The following is a 19,308-nucleotide window of genomic DNA, read 5'->3' on the forward strand; positions in this document are numbered from 1 at the left end:
AAATCATCTAGGGTTAGAGCTGAAAGGGACCTCAGGGAATATTTAACCCATCTCCCTCATTTCACAAGTGAGAAAGATGAGGCCCAGGGCTGGGTGTGCTGAGGCAGGGCTGGGTCTCTCCTGACCTGTTGTCCAGCTGTTCGGAGAAGTATCCATCACCCCAGGGTTTGGGGTTTGCAAGGAAGACCCTGTGGCCCTACCCAGACTTGGATAGTCACAGTGTCTTTCAGAATTGCCCCCTCTCTCCCACACCTTCGCTCAGGCTGGGTAGCCTCCACCCAGTTCCTGGGTACTCACCTGCATGGCTGGCCTTTGCTGTGTTCCTGTGGTTTCTGCCTGTGCCTGGCCTTCCTCCCTTCCTACAAGCTCTCCTCCCCATAGTCAGAGCCAGTTTTTTGAGTGCTCACCGTGAGCACTGCGGCTAAGCCTCCCACAAGGTCAGTATTAATCATCACCATTTTCACATGAGGAAACTGAGGCTCAAGAGGGTCCTTCTGTGATTTACCCAAGGTCACGGCAGCACTGGTGGAGTTGCAGATCTGGGATTTAAATCTAAAAATTCAAAGTTGTCGTCTGGAACTGTGGCCCTTGAAGACTGGAGTGGAGGGGGGCCTGAACAGACAGCACTGAGGGGACCAGCTGTGGCCTGAGGGTGGGGTGGGGGGCTTGAAAAGGAGGTCTGGGTACATCTGTGGTAGGGGTGACGGCCCCGCCGCCAGCACCCCACCTGGCTCTCATTGAAAATGACAACTACAACCAGAGCTGGCTCCTGCGCCTACGACACAGCCATTCATGCTTTTAGTTCACTTCCCCTTAATCGCCAAGCCTCCCAATTAACGTGGGTTGCTGTCTGGTGCTGGGTTATTTTCTCTTTATTTTTCCGTTCCCCTCAGTTTACCATTTCAGGGAGACACTAGCTCTGGCATTGTGTTTGTCTCGCTCCCTTCCCACCCGCACCAGAGGGAAAACAAAAAGCAACCGCCGAGCGCACATCCTCTCCCGCGCTCGCACGCCCCCTCACAGGCCGTCTCCTGTTGCTTCTCTGAGCTCCACTGTCCTTTAAAAAAATCGCCCCAGACGAGAGGGCTGTGCGCGAGCCCAGAGTGGGCGGGAGGGACAGGAGAGGGCGGGAGGGACAGCAGCGGAGGAGGGGGGGGGTCTGCGCGTTGACGCCGGCTTGCAGCCACTAGGCAGCCGACACCGACGGATCTGTCCGGGAGCCGGGCCCAGAGCAGGCCCTCCCGGCAGGCCGCGCCCCTTCAGCCCTGGCGCCGCGGTGGGAGGGAGGCGGGAACCCGCGGAAGCCGCGCCCACCGCCCGCCCCCAGTCCGGCCACTCCCAGGCGCCTCGGGACTCTGCACGTCCTCCCAGGATCTTCTCTGAAGGTACTGGCTGAGCAGGTAAGGGCTGGGGAGGTGGGCCAATTTGGGTTCTTCTTCGAAGGAGGGTAAGAGGCTCGGGTGGGAACCGATCCCCGGGAGCGGCGGGTTTTGTCTGTGACCGTGGATGTGTGCCGTCTTTCCTGGTAAGCGGCCGCCCTCGACCCCGTCTGGGCAGCTGGAAACAGGTTTGGGGATGTAAACAAGAAGGTGGGCGTCAGAAGGGCCTAGGGGCCGCTGAGGGGAGGCAGACAGGGCAGTGAGGGCGAAGCTGGTGGCAGGGAAATGCTCGCGATGCTGCCTTGAGCTTGGGACTGTGGTTTTTGGGAGAATGGCAAAGGGCGGCTCCCACCATGTCTAACCAGAGGGTGTTTTTCTTTGTTACTTGGAGGCTGTGGAGACTTGCCTGGGGAGTGTGGCTGGATGGTAGTGTGAGCACATGAGCAATACAAAATGGAACTTGCTGGTTTGGTGCTTGGGGGGCATGGCGAGGGCTTGGGGCAGGGCAGCAGGCAAAGGGGTGGGGGGCAGGTAAAGAAGGGGCTGGGGCTCCAGGGCACAGGGATTGATGAGAAGGTCTGCATCATTTTTTCCCCCATTTCTTCTTTCCAGTCCTGTTTTCCTTCCCTTCCGGGGGGGCCCCGTTCCAATTCCCTCCTCTTCCTTATGTGCAGCCCCTTCTTCCCCAGCAGGGCTGGTCTCAGTGGAGCCAGGAGCCCTGTCTCCCACTGTGTTTCCCTGGGCTTCGGTGCAGAGTTGGGTGAGCAGCCTGGGTCTTCTGGCACTTGCTTCCAGCTCTTACAAGTGGTGGCTGGTAGAGAAAGCACCTGAGGGTGGGAGCAGGGAGCAGCTGTACAGGAGAAATGGGCCTGGCTGTCCCCTGCTGCCAGCCTCCAGGTGCAGGGGCTGTGATTGCTCAGGGCTTCTCCCACAAATGTAGCTTCTGTCTCCTTGGCATAATGCTGTATGGCCGGGCCAGGATTTCCAGGCTTGGAGATGGATCACTGGGCAGCCCACTCCCTCTATGAAAGAACCCACACTCTGGAGCCCAGCCGCCCTCACATTGTGTATGTGTGGATATATGTATCTGTTTCCACAACTTAGCCTTTTGCACGTGACCTGCCTGGTAGTTGCCATGGAAACTCCTCTCTAGTTCTCAGCCTCTCTCCTTCCTTTTCCAGCCCATTCCTCACCTCCAGCTCTCCTCCCCTCCCCCCAGTATGGTTGCCTAGATACTGGTTATTCTGGCTTCTCTGGACTGGAGACCCTGGATCTCCAGCTCCCACCGTAACCTGACATGGCCCCTTACCACAACACACACACACACACACACACACACACACACACACACACACACACACACACACACACACACTGTGCACCAGAAGCACACTATAAATATTCTTTACACACACACCCTACACATATACTACACACATACTGTATTGCACACTCTATAACCATACCTTCACACATACTCCACACACAACATGCCACACATCCTACTTGCCACATGCACTCCATAAACACAACCTCGCACACCACACACAGCACATACACATCCAAAACACCATACATATACCATCCCACATACACACCACCCACAGTGCTACACATACACCCTACCTCATACTGTGTGTGCTCTCACACACTCCTGATAATAATACTTACCATCACCTCCTTCAACATACCCGCCCTTCTTTCCTTTTAACAGGTGTCAAGCTGGGATAAGGCAAGGGAGAGAGGGAGTTTCCTGCCTTATTTATCTCTATGCTCTATGGGTGTATAGAGAAAGATGTGGAGGCTCAGGAGCCTAGAGGAAAAACCCTAACATCTCCCTGGGAGCCCTGAAGAGGAAGGTGGAGGAAAAGTTGCTTCTAGAGTCCCTCAAAAGCAGAAACCCTCTCCTAGGTGCCAGACTTAAGAGCCTAGGCATGGACCAAAATTTAAATCTCTCCACTGCTGCTTCTGCGTGCAGTGGGCTCAAACATAGCAATTATTGTGAGGCTAGCGCATGGCTGGGCACCATTTCATTCTGTTATATGTAAGGTCGCTATGAGTTGGAACTGACTTGATGGCGCCTAACAACGACAGCAACACTGCTGCTTCCTCCTGATCTCAAGAAAGCCTGTGGCTCCTGGCCCCTTCTGGTAGTCTAGCCTCAGCCCCTGAGTCTCCCTGAGTAATAGAGGGTCAGGCAGACTCTGGGGATGATCAGGAGGCTCTGAGCCTCCACAACGAAGGGAAGGAAAGGCTGACACTGTGGGAGGGGAGGGCAGAGAGAGGAGACAAAGGGAGGAAGAGGGCCAAGGAGGAGGGGGAAGAAGTCAGAAAGAGAGGGGAGGAGCCACATAAGTTAAGAAAGTGGAAGTAGGACGATCTGCTGTGTCTGGGGTTCAGGCCACCTACTCTCCCCCCCAGGCACATTTCCTGCTTGGCTCCTCCAACTAGATCCGTATATCTAGGAGAGGAAGCAGGTTTGCCAAGGGCTCCTGGATTGCCAGGCCTTTTCCAAGACTTCTCTGGTGGTCAGGTGGTAGATCTCTAAAGAAAGGATTTCCTTCCTGGCCTCCATAAGATCTTGAAATCATTCAACAAATTCTTTCAAGTAATGCACTCAGCTGCTAACCAAAAGGTTGGCTGTTGAAGTCCATTCAGAGGCACCTCGGAAGAAAGGCCTGGCGGTCTACTTCTGAAAGATTAGCCGTTGAAAACCCTGTGGAACACAGTTCTACCCTGACACGTGGGATCGCCATGAGTCAGAATCGACTTGATGGCAGCTGGTTTATGTGCTAGGTAATGTGTTAATTGCTGGGACATGATGGTGAAGAGGGAGACACAGTCCCTGACCTTGGAATCCTAGATTTCTCAGAGCTGGAAGGAGCTTTGAGGGAACATGCAGTCTGGACAGTGTAGATGGGGAGACTGAGGCTCAGAGGTCACATGGCAGTAGGGGCTGAAGCCTTCGGAGTCCTCAGCCAGAAGTTTTGACCCCACACTGCCTGTCCTGTATCCCTTGCCATCTTTTCTTTACGAACATCAGCCCTGTGGAGATTGGGATTTTCCTTATACAGTGTGGCTCTGCTAGTGGGCAGAGACTGTCAGAACATCTGCTCTTTTATGTTTACTTGGAAGGTGAGGCTGGTGGGTGTGGCAAGGACTGGGGGAGAAGGAGCAGCTCCCTAGACCCTGGAAACTCCCCGCAAGCTATGGGCGAGTCAGCCCACCTAGACCCCCCCCCCCCAAACGAGAACATACACTCATTCCACCACCAACCCTGTTGGATTTAGTCTGCTGCCATCTGGATGGCAGACTGCCAGGCAGCCCCCAGGACTCACTGTCTGACAAATCACCCACCAGCTTGTGCCCTAGCGCCCTGGAGGGAACAAACCCTCAGGAAAGGCACAGCCAGGAGGAGGCAGAGAGCCTAGTAACATTAAGGCTATGAGCCTGGAGGCTCAGACAGGGGTTCTAGTCTCGGCTGTGCATCCCAAGGGCAAATGCATTTATTGAGCAGAAATCTTTTTGCACGCACACTGGGTTCCTGGTGGAATCCAGAAATGTATTCATTTGTGCTCAGCAACTGAGCCTCCACAATTTTAGACCTCTGTTTCCACATCTGACAAGAGGGGGGTTTAGATTTCATGATTTCTAAGGCACTTCTTGTTCTACATTTTTATGGACTGTACAAGCTTGAAAGATAACCCTTTTCTCTCCAGGTGACAAATTGTACTTATTTTTTTTGCAATAGAGGGCTGCAGCTGAGCTGAGCAGGAAATGGGCTGGTCTCTGGTTACTCCAGAGAAGTTTCCCCTTTCCCGCAGTGGGACAGAGGAGCCCAAAAAGTTGAGAACAGGGTTTCTTCTGTCGGGCTGAAGGGGGCTGGCCCCTCCTGGATGCTGTGGTCTGCCTGGTCTGTTCTGCCAGGCTGTGAACTTGACCTGGGTGGAGTCTTTAAAGAGGTGTCCTCTGGAGAGGACGAGACCCAGGCCTACCATTTTGTGGGTCTATGAAATCCTTTGGTGAGGGGCAGTGATGGCTCAGTGGTAGAATTCTCGCCTTCCATGTGGGAGACCTGGGCTCGATCCCCAGGCAATGTACTTCGTGCACAGCAACCCATCTGTCAGTGGAGGTTTGCGTGTTACTATGACGCTAACTAGGTTTCAGCACAGAGCTGCCAGACTAAGATAGACTAGAAAGAAAGACCTGGTAATCTGTTTTTGAAAATTAGCCAGTGAAAACCCTGTGGATCACAGTGACCCGAGCCCCAACTGATCATGAGGATGGTGCAGAACCAGGCAGTGTTTTGTTCCATTGTACATGGGGTCTCCGTGGGTCGGGGCCGCCTCAACAGCAGCCAACAACAACATGAAATCCTTTGATGGGAGAGCCTTCAGGCAGTCTGCGACGGGAGATACTCTCTGTCCCTGATGACCGCCTCTTTCAGAGAAGCAGGACAAAGCCTTGGAACCAATTTGGCAGTACGTGCCTGCTCTGGAATGGGTGGGAGGCCCTGATCTGGGAAACTATGAACCCAGCTTGGAGGCTACACAGGCACAAGCTTGTTACGAAGATATGTGGGGGAGCACGGGGCCCAGGAAGGGGGCCGGGGCCACGTGGACATGGCTGGGGCTGTGGGAATGCGCTGCTCCAGCTCAGAGTATCCAAGTTGGGACGGAAGGGGCCAGGGTTGAGGGGATGTCACTTTGAGGATACACTGGCCTCACAACCACTTTCCTACTCCACCCAGTAGGAGGGCAATGCCAGGCATTGGTTGAGAGATCAGAGGTCTCAAATCCATCATTCATCTTTTTAATATATATTCACTGAGTCCGTCCTTTATGCCAGGCCCTGTGGGCATCTCACTGGAGCCCTCCTGCTCAGGGGGACCAATTGATTTGTCCTATCTCTTCCTCTCTCCCCGTGCCACGCTCACATCCACTTCTGCTTTGGGATTTGGCTTGGAAGCTCCACCCTCCACCAGGAAGGCTCTTCAGTCTTCTTCATCAGGAAGCCCCGTCCCCACGCACTCACCTTGCACATGCTCTCCCTTTCTTATGTATACATAATCTGACACGCAAGTACATGCTGCCAGGTTCCCACACACCTCAGGTAACCCAGCCACGGTCTTGTTATGGTCCTCCAATGTCTATTCTGTCAGCCCCAATGCACCATACCCTGTGATCCTATGGACCAGGTCCAGTTATACCGCTTCTCTGCTCAAAATCCTCCCCTGGTTCTTCACTAAGCGCTGGCAGCACAGTGGCTAAGTGCTCGGCTGCAAACTGAAAGGTCGGTGGTTCGAACCCACCAGCTGCTCCACAGGAGAAGATGTGGTAGTCTGCTTCCATAAAGATTACAGCCTTGGAAACCCTACGTGGCAGTTATACTTTGTTGTGTAAGATTGCTATGAGCTGAAATCGACTTGATGGCAATGAGTTTTTGTGTTTTTGCTTCTCCGTTGCCTCTGAATCAGTACAGATGCCTGTCACTGGCACTCAAAGCTCTCTGTAATCTGGCTGCAGGGAACTTTCTTTCCAGGCACCTCTCCTACGGTCATTGAAACCTTGTTTTCCTATCCTCTGCCTATGCTCAGGCCCTACCCAGGATGCACTCTCTCACTCTAGCAGGTTGAGTAGAGGGCAGCAGAGTTCGGAGACAAACACACTTGGGTTCTAATCTGGGTTCTGCCACTTCCTAGTTTCCTGAACTTTTCTAAACCTCCGTTTCCTTACTGGTGGTATGAACATGAAGATTGAGGGGGATAAGCTATGCAAAGTGCTTAGCATGGTACCTAACACGTAGTAAACACTTAGTAAATATTATCTGCTGTAATAATAATAGTAACAGCAGATGATTATTATTATCATCATCATCATGTGGGTGTGAGTGACAGGAAGGGACACAGCTTTGAGGGGCAAGTGGGCTTTCAGCACCAGCTGGTGAGCGAGGACCTTCATCACATCCTTCAAGGCTCCTCCAAGTGTTCATCTTTTCAAGTAGCTTTTCCTTCCCAGTAAACCCCCACTTTCTCCTCCCCTGTACGCATCCTGCTGTGCCTGCATTTATCTACACCTTCTCCCCTCCGCCCCACTTAACATCTCCAAAGGCAAGGTCCACCTTATACACTGTATCCCCCACAGTGGCTGGTGTGGTGTTGGACACGTGGACAGAACCCGGTGAACATATGTGGATGGACATATATGGGGAAGGTCCTACCCCCCAGCGGCTGTTGAAAGCCCACTTGCCCCTCAAAGCTGTGTCCCTTCCTGTCACGCCCACACACATACAACGTATCCCTGCCTGCGTGTGTGTATTCCTTCATTCCCTCATCTGACCCGTTCCTTTGTTAGGGTCTAAAGACAAGAACTTTGACCCCTCTGAGGTCTGGGAGATGCTCAAGGGCTGATGTTGGTGGAGGGAGGCTGGTTCTCCATGACATTTTGGTGGTTTGGACTTGACAAACCCAGAGAGCAGGGATGAGGAAAGGGGGCACAGGGAAAGATTCTAAATTCCTTAAAAATTCCATACAGATCGTGGGGTTGTCCTGAGCTTAGATGGCATTATGACTCAAGGGAATGATGCTGCTGCAGCATCCACTCATTCATTCATTGACACCTACTGAGCAGCTACTGTGCTAAGTGCTGGGGATGCAGAGATGCCCAGAATGTGCCTCTGCCCCCAAGGAATTTATAGTCTGATGGGGGAGCCACACACACTGGTGATGGCCAGACCTGGGAAGGGGTTGGTCCCTACTCTGTGGGAATCGGGAATGCGAGCAAGCAGCGACGAGAAGGGAGGGAACAATATGTTTCCTGAAACAGAGACAGGGTTGAATAGCCCCTACCCTCCATAGGTAGGGCACATATCCAGGTATCCTGCCCATGGTCAGGGCTCTTCCCCATGCTGTCCCCACCCCCAAGGAGACGACAGGGAATGTATGCAGAGCTCTGTGGGCTGCCTGGGCTGTGCTTTAAAGGAGGCGGGCTGTTGCGCAGAGAGTGGAGGGGTCCAGCCCAGCCACCTGGCACTGTGGTCTGGCTGTGGGCAGGGTGGAATGGCATTGCCTCTGGGCCCCTGGTCCTGGCAGCTGCCCTGGGTTTATGTTTCTGTCCTGGGACTGCTTGTCTGGACTCTCTTGAATGGACCTTTGTCAGCAGGCATGTAGAGGAGGCAAGCCCATCACTGCCCTGACATACTCTCGCCTGCCCAACTGGTGGGGACTGGCCTGTGACTCCTGGGCAGTGCCTGGACCCAGACTCTTTGGAACCTCTCGGGGCCAGGGGCCTCAGGGGCAGGGTCCTTGAGTCGCTGTGTTTTCAGGCAGGAGCCTGAGTCCCAGCCCTTGACTCACTGTGTATAACTCGCGTCAATGGCCTGTGCTCACGTTTCTTTTTCTGCAGAGCTGGCCAAATAATACTGCTCTGTGTGCCTCTGGGGGCTGTTATGAGAAGCCCTGGGATAATGGTGCGTTGAAGATGATTGTAGTCAGCAGTAACAGTTAGGGTAGCAGCAGGGCGCTGCCCCAGTGGAGGGCCAGCATGGGATCTTTCCAGGGAGACTCCTAAAAACCAGGGCTGCTTCCCTTCCTCTCTCCATGGTCCACTCTGTCTTTCCTCTCTTTTTTTTTTTTTTCCCTCCAGCCTTCCACCTGTGGGGCAATGAATAATGATGGGGCAGAATCCCAGCCAGTGGGCCACTCAGAGAGGCCCTGCCAAGCTTGAGGGCCTGGTGACAGAGAGGGACCCAATGGGAAGAGTCCAGCCCAGGGAGGGGTCAGCAGCTATGATCTGGGGCAGGGACCCCTGCCCTGCACGTAGGCTGTCCAGCAACCTTCAGGGCAATGCGGGGAATTCAGTAAGGGTGCCTTTAGCCCCTGAGACTCCTGGTCTCCTGGCATGTGGCCACCATCTGCTCTCTCCCTTTCATCCCCAGCCTTTGAGTCCTCTCTCCTCAACAGCCCTTCTCTGGAACTTTGTAAAGAGGCCAGTCATTTCAAGTTAGGCTATTAAACAGAATAATTGGTATTTGTTTATTTGATGGGCATTTAAAACGCAAATTGAAGGAACAAGTTGCATTTCCCCCAGAGGCCTCAGATCCATCACTGGCCTCCTTTGGACCTAAAGCGCCTGTTTTAAAAGCTTTAAAAGCCTTTGCTGGCTTTTGTCTACGTGGTTCTGAACCATAGTCCCCATTGCAGAAGCACCAAATGCAGGGAACAGGGCAAATGGTTCATGCTGCCTGCCACGAAGGTCGGGCAGATGCGGGAATGCTGGGATGGGATGTGGGACTTTTTTTTTACACTGAATTAAAAAGTTAAAAATAAAAATTTATTAATAGACTATTTTTTTTAGAACCGTTTTAGATTTACAGAAAAACTGAGCAGATAGGACAGAGTTCTTGTATACTCCCCGGTACCCAGCTTCCCTGTTATTAAGATTTTTACGTTTATAACAATTAATGAACCAAAACTGATACATTATCATCCACTAAAGCCCATACTTTATTCAGATTTCCTTAGTTTTTTCCTAATATCCTTTTTCTGTTCCAGGATCCCATTGAGGACACCACATTACATTTAGTTGTCATTTCTTCTGAGGTTCCTCTTGGCTGTGACAATTTCTCAGACTTTCCTTTTTGTGATGACCTTGACGGTTTTGAGAAGTAGTGGTCAGCTATATTTGTCGAATGTCCCTCAGGTGGGATTTGTCTGATGTTTTTCTCATGATAACCACTACCAGTTGCCATCCAGTTGATTCCAATTCCTGGTGACTCCATGTGTGTCAGAGGAGAACTGTGCTCCATAGGGTTTTCAAAGGCTAATTTTTTGGAAGTAGATCACCAGGACTTCCTTCTGAGTTGGCTCTGAATGGATTTGAACCTCCATCCTTTCAGTTAGCAGCCAAGTGCGTTAACTATTTGCCCCACCCAGGGACTGCTTTCTCATGATTAAACTGGGATTTGGGGTTATTGGAAGGAAGATCACAGACATAAAGTCCCACTGTCATCATTTATCGCTGTTGATGTTGACAGGATTGGGTTTTTAAATCCTTTTCAGGGCCCCTATTCAGCACGATTCTAGCACCAGGTGCTTGGAGCTGTGTTCTTTCCACTCCTCTAGACAAATCTATCAGTTTGTCAACCAGCACTCTCACTGGGTGTCTGCACCATTATCAGGTCTTGCAAGTCACAGGGTAACACAGAGATTTTTAAGATAGGAGAGCTTTATTAAAAAAGGTATAAAACGGAATTGCTCTGTGCCAAATCAATTTGTGCTAACAACAGACAGCAGGTGCTTGTTGAGTCCAGAGAAAGAAGCAGTGAGTCTGCAGGCTGGAGTGGTGGCTGGACAAAGGCAGCAGTTCTCAACCTTGGCTGTACCTTAGTCAGTGAGGAGCTTATAATAATTACTGATGTCTTGGCCAACTCCCCAGAGTTTAGAATTGAATGGGGCATGGGTATCATTAAAAAAAAAAGAAAGAAAGAAAAAACTTCCGAGTAGCTGGGGCTGGGGCCTGGGGACCATAGTCTTGGGGGACATCTGAGTCAATTGGAATAACACAGTTCATAAAGAAAATGTTCTACATCCCACTTTGGTGAGTAGTGTCTGGGGTCTTAAAACTTGGAAGCAGCCATCTAAAATACATTTATTGGTCCCGTTCCATCTGGAGCAAAGGAGAATGAAGAAAACCAAAGACACAAGGAAAATAATAGTCCAAAGGGCTAAAGGACCACATTAACCAGAGACTCCACTAGCCTGAGACCAGAACTAGATGGTGCTTGGCTACCATCAATGACCGCTCTGACAGGGATCACAACAGAGAGTCCTGGACAGAGCAGGAAAAAAAATGTGGAACACAATTCAGATTCACGAAAAAAGACCACACTTACCGGTCTGAGGAACCCTCGAAACTATGGCCCCCAGACACTCTGCTAACCCAGAACTGACACCATTCCCGAAGCCCACTCTTCAGACAAAAATTAGACAGGCCTATAAAGTAAAAAATAACACACGTGAGGAACACGCTTCTTAGTTCAGTCAAATACATGAGACCAATTGGGCAACTCCTGTCCAAAAGCAAGATGAACAGGCAAGAAGGGGTAGGCATTGGATGAATGGACACAGGAAACCCGGGGTGGAAAGGGGGAGCGTGTTGTCACATTGTGGGGATTGCAACCAATGTCACAAAACAATAAATGTTTATGTGTCTAAATTTTTGAATGAGAAATTAGCTTGAGCTGTAAACTTTCACCTAAAGCACACATGCACACAAAAGTCTCTCCATATGATCTGAAAGTGCAGCCAGGATTGAGAAGTGGAATAAACAGGGACAAAGAGGGCATTCTAAGTGGAGGGAACAGAATATACAAAGGCATGGAGATAGATACGCACAAGGTAGGAGAGTAGACTATCTTAGCTGAAAGTAATGGGAAAAAATACTGGAAGGGTAGGAAAAGGCTAGACCTAGAGGTACTTACATGCCAGTATAAAAAGTTTGGATTTTTGTTTTTTTAAATAAGATACTGAAGCACCACTGAATATATTTGAGTTTGGGAGGGAAGTGATCAGAATACACTTCAGGGAGATTAGTCATGCAGTTGTCATTCAGTGCCCAGGACTGATTTGAGGGAAGAGGTTAAAGAGGGGTGATCTTTAGGCAGCTACTACAACTCAGGAGAACAACAATGAGGATCTGAACTAGAGCTAGCAATGGAAAGAAGGGCCAGATTTTAGAATATTGCAGGAGTGAGCAGGGCTAGGAACCCTGGTGGTGCAATGGTTAAGCGCTTGGCTGCTATCCCAAAGACTGGCAGTTCGAACCCACCCAGCAGCCCCTTGGAGGAAAAATCTGGCTATCTGCTCCCAGAAAGATTATAGCCTAGGAAACCCTATGGAGCAGTTTCTACTCTATCGTATAGGGTCACTATGAGTAGGACTCATCGACTTGACAGCACACAACAAACACAAGCATGGCTAGGACTTCGCCACAGATACAGTGTGGAGACGGGGAGAGAGAAGAAAGACTGAACTTGGCTAGACTGTAAGCTCTGTGAGGCAGAGACTGTGTCTGTCTTGTTCATTGCAGTATCCTCAGTGATGAGCAAAGTGCCTGGGAAACAGTGGGCAATCAATAAATGTTTGTTAATTTGATTACTGCAAGCACAATGGTGCCATTCTTTCCAAAATTATACCCTGTACCAAAATTCGCCTCTTTTTCTCTACTAGTTTCTTCACCTAAATGCAGACAGATCTCAGCCGTATGGAAAGCAATCTGATTAAAAAACTCACCAAAAAAAAACCCCAAACCCATTGCCATCGAGTTGATTCCAACTCATAGCAACCCTATAGGACAGAGTACTGCCCCATAGGGTTTCCAGGGAGCGGCTGGTAGATTTGAACTGCCAGCCTTTTGGTTAGCAGCTGAGCTTTTAACCATTGCACCACCAGGGCTCCAAAAACTCACGTCAAGATATAAATGACTGTTAGGATTGGGAGTATTTACCTTTTAAAAGAAGGAGTTGTTGAAATTTAAAAAATCTCTCCTTGAGAGAAGGTTGGGGTGGGGATATATTTTTGAGAAGGGGTGGTCTTTATTTCAGTTCTACACCCTAATCTAATCCTGAGCCGGACCAGAAAAAACGGGATCTTCAGCTTGGCAGCCCACTCACAAAAGGCTGCCAGTCCCTGGGCTAGCAGTTCTGTTGGTGTCCCCTGTGAGCTGAGCTCCTATGGACAGGATCCCCTACAGCTGGTCCTGGGAGACGGTCCAGCTCCCAGCATAGATGGTTCTGCTGGGCAGAGAGCAGCAGGATACCCAGTGCCTGCTGGGAGGTGGGTGGAGGCTGCTGAGGAAGACGAGAGGGCCTGCATTGATGCTGAAGCTCAGCTGGGAGTGATGGGGCATAACTGAACAGCTGGGGTCCAACAACAGCTGACAGATACACCAGGCCTCCTTTCTGCTCCTAAGAGGCTCCAGGGTCCTCGCCTCACCCTAGCCTCAGTCATAGCAGCCAAAGCAGAGTTGAGCAAGAATAACTATGAAGGGAAAAAAATGACACATGTATGCCAAAATTAAATAAAGCTAGATTTTGGGTTATCTGTGGCTTGGGTTATTCTCACAATAGCTATTCTCCAGCCTGGATAAAGAACACTCCCATCAAACCTGGTCATGAATTAGGGTCAACATTTTCACTTCTCTTAAGTCAGTTGCCATCACGTCAGTTGGACTCATGGCAACCCCATGTGGGTCAGAGTAGAACTGTGCTCCATAGGGTTTTCAATGGCCAGTTTTTTGGAAGCAGATTGCCAGGCCTTTGTTCTGAGGCACCTCTGGGTGGACTCAAACCTCCAACTTTTCAGTTAGCAATGAGCGCTCTTTGCACAACCCAGGGACTCCTCGTTTCCTTTAGTCCCTGTGTATTGCCACACTTGTCAGGGAGGCAACACGAAAGAATGAAAAGATGGAAAGAGCATAGCATTTGGAATAACACAATCAGGAGCTATGCCATTGTTAGCTGTGGGACCTTAGGCAAGTAACCTCATGTTTTCTAATCTGTGCAATGGCTATAATGACCAGCATCAGAGGTAGTTGTGAGTTCCTTTGAGCTAATACTTGTGAAGTCACCTGTTAAATAAGGTGTCTTACAAATGCTTGGTGTTATCAACATCATCACAGTTACCATCATCATCTCTTTCAGACGTGGGCAGGGAACAGGAACAGTGTGGGGTGTGGAACATACAAAACACAGTTGCTTCTTTCAGACAGCCACAGGTCAACTGGAGGGTCCAAGGCTGAGGGCCGAAAAGTCCCTGGCCTGCTGCATCTGGCCCTGGCTTCCCCTGAACCCAAGGAAGCAGGAGGACCGGCCTCACAGAAGTCCACTTGGCCCTGCCTGTGTCCCAGGGCGCAGCCCGCCTAGAGAGGCACACTGCAGGGGTTCCTGGGGGAGGCAGTAGCTTTTCCTTGAAGGACTCTGGGTAAGGAAGAAGATTGGGCATGCTGGCCAGAGGGTTGGGGTGCTGAAGACCTCAAGGGCTGGGCCTCAGGCTGGGGCAGCACAGGCTCCAGCACAGCAGAGGCACTGTCCTCCACCGGCAGCTCCCTGCAGCAAGGGGGTAAGCGTGAGATGTTTTCTCCCAGGAAGAGCAGGTGTCATTCGACTTTTCCTCCCCACGCTCAGCTGTGGTGCGTCGTCCTTTCTCTGCTCTTGGGAGCATGAGTGTGTGGCTAGGTCACCCAGGGGCAAGGCTGAGGCAACGGGGCAGCCGAGGGGTGTGGACCCAGCTAGGGCTGCACGGAAGGAGAACAGTGTGGGGACTGGCTTGATGTTTCCTCCAGAGCGGATTTTCTTTTCTCTGGGCCGTCTCCACCTGTCCTTACTCTGCCACCTGTGTCCCTCCCTTTCTGCTCCTTATGCTCAGTTCTTGCCGTGACCCCCCCCACCCCTTGGCCAGTCTCCATTTGGTCTTGCACCCTCTTTCTTTCTCTTTGCCTACCTCTCTCCCGTTTCTCTTTCAGCACCTCCCTGTCTCAGCTTCTCTTCCTCTGGGATTTCTGTCTTTGCTATCTCGCACCATCCTCTCTGTTCTCTTTTTCTTGCTTCTGTGTCTCTTAGTGGGGGCCTGGAAGGGTGGCGCTGGTCTCAGCTGCCCTGGTCCGAAGTGTTCTCCCTACGCCACCTGCCTGCAGCCCTGGATGATGCAGACTGTTTTTCTTGAGGCAGGAGAAGGCAGTGGCTCAGGGGAGCCTTTTTCATCTGTCAAGCGCAGGGCCTGTCAGCTGTGGGCTGAGGCCCCTCCCGCCCAGACGCCCGCCCTGTGTCAGCAGCGCGGGAAGCATGCTGGAGCCTTGCATAGGCTAGAGGGCAATGAAAGGAGGAAGGAAGGGAAGTGAGAGGAGGTGACTGGGGCCCCTTCCCCTGGCCGTTATCACACTCTCTCTTTCCCATCTTCCAGGAGAAGGCAGAAAATGGAGGAGCAGGAAGTTGAGGAAAGAGGTGGGGAATGATAGTAGTATTAATAATACTAACAGTTGATGCTTAAAAAGCAATTACTATTTGCCAGCATTGCGCTCAGCTCTTTAGACATGGTACTTCTCTTCATTGCAAATGACAGAGATGGAACTCAGTCTAGTTTAGCAAGGCAGGGATTATCGGTTCACAAAGTGAAACTGTAGGAAGGACAGGGCACCGTGGGCTTGAGAACAGGGCCAGGACCCTCTCCCTTCCGTTCTCCCTGCTTCTTCTGCCAGCTGATGGCTGACTCCGCCCCCCCCCAACTCCCCCCGCACATTGTTTTCAAAATTTTTCTGGGGGCATGTGCCCTCCCTCCCCTGTTTCTTATATGACAACACCTGCTGGAAGGCTGACATCTCATACTCATTCCTTTTAGCTACAAGAGAGGCGCTGTGATTGGCTGCCCCCTAGAGGCCACCATGGTTGGAATAGGGAAAAATAAGTCTCCCCTCTAAAAGGAGGTATAGCTCACAGAAGCGAGGAGTGTGGGCAAATGAAACAATAATTGCCCACAACACAAAGGCTAGCTCATCTAATCTTCCCAACTCCTGAGATGTACATTAGTATCCTCATCTTCCAGTTGCAAAAGCAAGCACTCAGAGAAGTTGAGTAACTTGCTCAAGGCCACAAAGCCACTAAGTAGTAGAGAGGCAGGAAAGCAGAGTGGTTCAGAGCAAGGACTCTGGAGCCAGGCTGCTTGGGTTTGAATCCAGACTGTGCTGCTTTCTAGCTCTGGGACCTTGGGCAAGTTACTTAACCTTCTTGGCCTCAATTTCCCCATCTGTATAAAGGGAATGATCATAATAATAGCCACTTCCCTGGTGGCTCAGTGGTTAAGAGTTTGGCTGCTAACCAAAAGGTTGGCAGTTCGGATCCTACCAGCTGCTCACTGGAAACCCCACAGGGCAGTTCTTCTCTGTCCCATAGGGTCGCTATGAATCAATTTACTGGACAGCAACAGTTTGTTTTTTGTTAGGGTTACTTGAGGATTGAATGAGTTCATATATGTAAACCACTTGGAACAGCCCTTGGCTTGGCATGAGTGCCTAATAAATGTTAGATATTGTTTTCACAATGCTTTATAGTTTACAAAGAACCTCCATGTGCAGTATATCCCATGACCCTTATAGTAGCTTTGGAAAGTGGGCAGGGGAATGGACTGGTTGATTGCCCACTACCCCACCCCATACACTCAGGATTCGATAATCAGTTTTTAAAAAAATCACTCTCTAGACTAAACAGCAAGGGAATATAAATTCTCTCTCAGGAGTGAGATGGCATGCACTGTGCATTCTGCTGTCTCTCTTTTTCTCGTATTTACGAAGCAGGAGATGTTGGGGAGCCTGGTTGGTAAATGTTTACCTGGAGCATAGCCCCTTCCTTGTAGCACTTGCTTGCTAGAGGACCTCTCTCTCTGCCTTAGGTTCTTTACCCGCAAAATAGGTTTGATGGTAACACATACTTGTTTGTTGTTGTTAGGTGCCGTTGAGTTGGTTCTGACTGATAGAGTCCGTAGAGGACAGAGTAGAGCTGCCCCATACGGTTTCCAAGGAGCGGCTGGTGGATTTGAACTACTGACCTTTTGTTTAGCAGCCGAGCTCTTAATCATTATGCCACCAGGGCCCTAACACATGCTTGATAGGCTATTTCTAAGAATTAAATGAGAATAAGTATTTAAAACATTAAGAATAGTATCTGACCTGTATTATCTGTCATGATTATTATTATCACCTCTTGTACCCAATCCAGACTCCTAACCTGGGCCTCAGATATGGGCTTTCCACCTCAAATATTCAGTTCTTCTCATGTCCTTGTTTGGAGTCTACGCTCCAGCCAGACTTTTGTCCCCCACCCCGAAACACCCAACCACTAGCAACTTGCGTGTTCTACCACAAAGCTCACCACTCTCTACCACCTACAAAACTCACTTGTCTTCTCTCCACCTTCCCTTTCACACTGGCCAGGGCTGCTGGCCCAGGAAGTATGCAGTATGAGTAGGAAGTGGGCTCTGTCAACCAGCAAGAGCTCCCACCCCGAGCAACCCCTCTTCAGGAGGTCCATGCTGTCTGGCCCTGGAGCTCCAGGGAGCCCTCCTCACTGGGCGTGGAAGGATCTGGGCATCAGGGCACACTGACCTGGGCTGGCAACGTTGCACAGAGGCACCTACATCCAAGGAGGCTGGAGCTGTATCTTATAGCTACACAAGGAAGGGGAGGCCAAAGATGAAGAAGAACTAATCCTCTGTTTTCCTAAAACAGATGATGAAACTCTAGGTCACTGTGGCTGAGGATTTTAGCAGTTAGAGAGTTTAGAGCACAAAGTTGTGGGTTCGAGGCCACAGTGTGGTCCTTACTGCTATTTCCAGGCTAGTGGTCACCTATACCATCCCTAATAAGCATCTCACATAGGACATGAGGTGAGGGCAGCACACAGCAATCCCTGAAAGCAGCTCTGATACTGAAGGGGAGTGAGGAGTGCTGGGGTCAGCTGAGAAGGACCCCAGAAAAGCCCCCTCTAGAGCTCTTCTAGAAATGGATCAGTCAAGCAGATGATAACAGTCCCTTTGTTCTTTGCTTTCTTAAAAAAAAAGAAGAGAAGAAAAATTGCCGTCAAGTAGACTTCAACTCATGGCAACCCTGTATGTGTCAGAGTAGAACGGTGCTCCACAGGATTTTCAATGGCTGTGACCTTTTGGAAGCAGATCACCAGGCCTTTCTTCTGAGGTGACTCTCGGTAGATTTGAACCTCCAACCTTTCGGTTAGTAGCTGAGTGCTTAACCATTTGTGCCACCCAGGAACTACTTGCTTACTTTTGACTTCTGCACATAAACCCCAAGAGAACTTTAAGCCAAAACATCTGAGGTGTGAAGCAGAAAGATGATGAGCAGTTTGCAGAGGGAAAGGACAACTGTGTATGAGTGGAGGAGGTGGTTTGTTTTGGTGCCAAGGTCATCTGGTCACCCCAGCGGGGAAGCATGGAGACGTGCGTGGTGGTGGTGTGAAGGGTCAATGAGTAGGGGTGCCAGGGAGGAGCAGTGGGCAAGGAAGAGAACATTCTAGTCTCTCCAGCACCGAGGCCTCACTGAAAGCATTATGATGCCTAAATCCTTTAAAAGTAAAACTGCATTCCAACAGCAAGCCAAAGATTTGGGCATCATCCACAATTTTGTACTGACCACCAAGCCCCATTCATTCGCATGTGTAATAGAGAATGTGCACATGTGGCCCTTTCATAGAATCTGAAGGCTGACAACGCCTTTAGGGCCAGTCCCCAGTCTCCAGAAAGGTCTTGCCTGATGTAAGTAGATCAGACCCTCCTTTATTCTCCTCCCAAACAGTAAGACTTACTAATGTCTTAAAAATACAAAGAACTCTCTTCTCTGCCACTACATCCGACCAGTTTGTCTCTGATAATTTTCAGCCCTTAGCCCAACCTCAGACTGCTGAGGTCTGTGCTCTTCTGATCTTCTGTCTGCTCCTGCAAAAGTGAGTTGGAGTTGATGCCTTCTAAAGGCCCTCTCCAGACACGATCCTACCACTTGCCTTCCCAGGAGCCAACACTGGTCCCCAGTCAAAAGTCATCTTCTAATGGTGAACCGAAGAGCCTCTGTCAGTTGCTCCCCCCCGACCCCCTGCATTGTCCTGGCCCACCTTGTCCTCTGTCCTGGCTCCAGTTACCCCCAGGCATTGCTCAGTCTTATCCTGTGTGGCTGCTGCTCTCTGCCAACCCTGCCCGCACACCTCCCAATCCCAGCGCCCCAGAGCAGCAGGCAGGAGTTGGAACGTGGGTTCTGAGCCAAACTCTGCACCTGACTAGCTGGCTGAAGCAAGTACATCACTTCGCTGTCTGAGCCTCAGTCTTTGATCTCAATCATTCTAACCCACTCTGGCATTCTGTGATTCTAACTCCATC

At 50.6% G+C, this 19,308-nt stretch overlaps 1 protein-coding gene across 1 annotated transcript in view; it reads left to right on the plus strand.

Moving 5' to 3' along the window:
* The first annotated feature begins 1,343 nt into the window (after positions 1 to 1,343).
* Positions 1,344 to 19,308, plus strand: part of FXYD6 (FXYD domain containing ion transport regulator 6) — a 37,121-nt gene continuing 19,156 nt past the window's right edge. The window contains exon 1 of the mRNA XM_023739956.1: positions 1,344 to 1,400. The gene's annotated coding sequence lies outside the window, so the exon portion shown is untranslated. The remainder of the gene's footprint in view (positions 1,401 to 19,308) is intronic.

The sequence above is a fragment of the Trichechus manatus genome, unplaced genomic scaffold (assembly GCF_000243295.1).
Source record: "Trichechus manatus latirostris isolate Lorelei unplaced genomic scaffold, TriManLat1.0 scaffold00143, whole genome shotgun sequence".
NCBI lineage: Eukaryota > Metazoa > Chordata > Mammalia > Sirenia > Trichechidae > Trichechus > Trichechus manatus.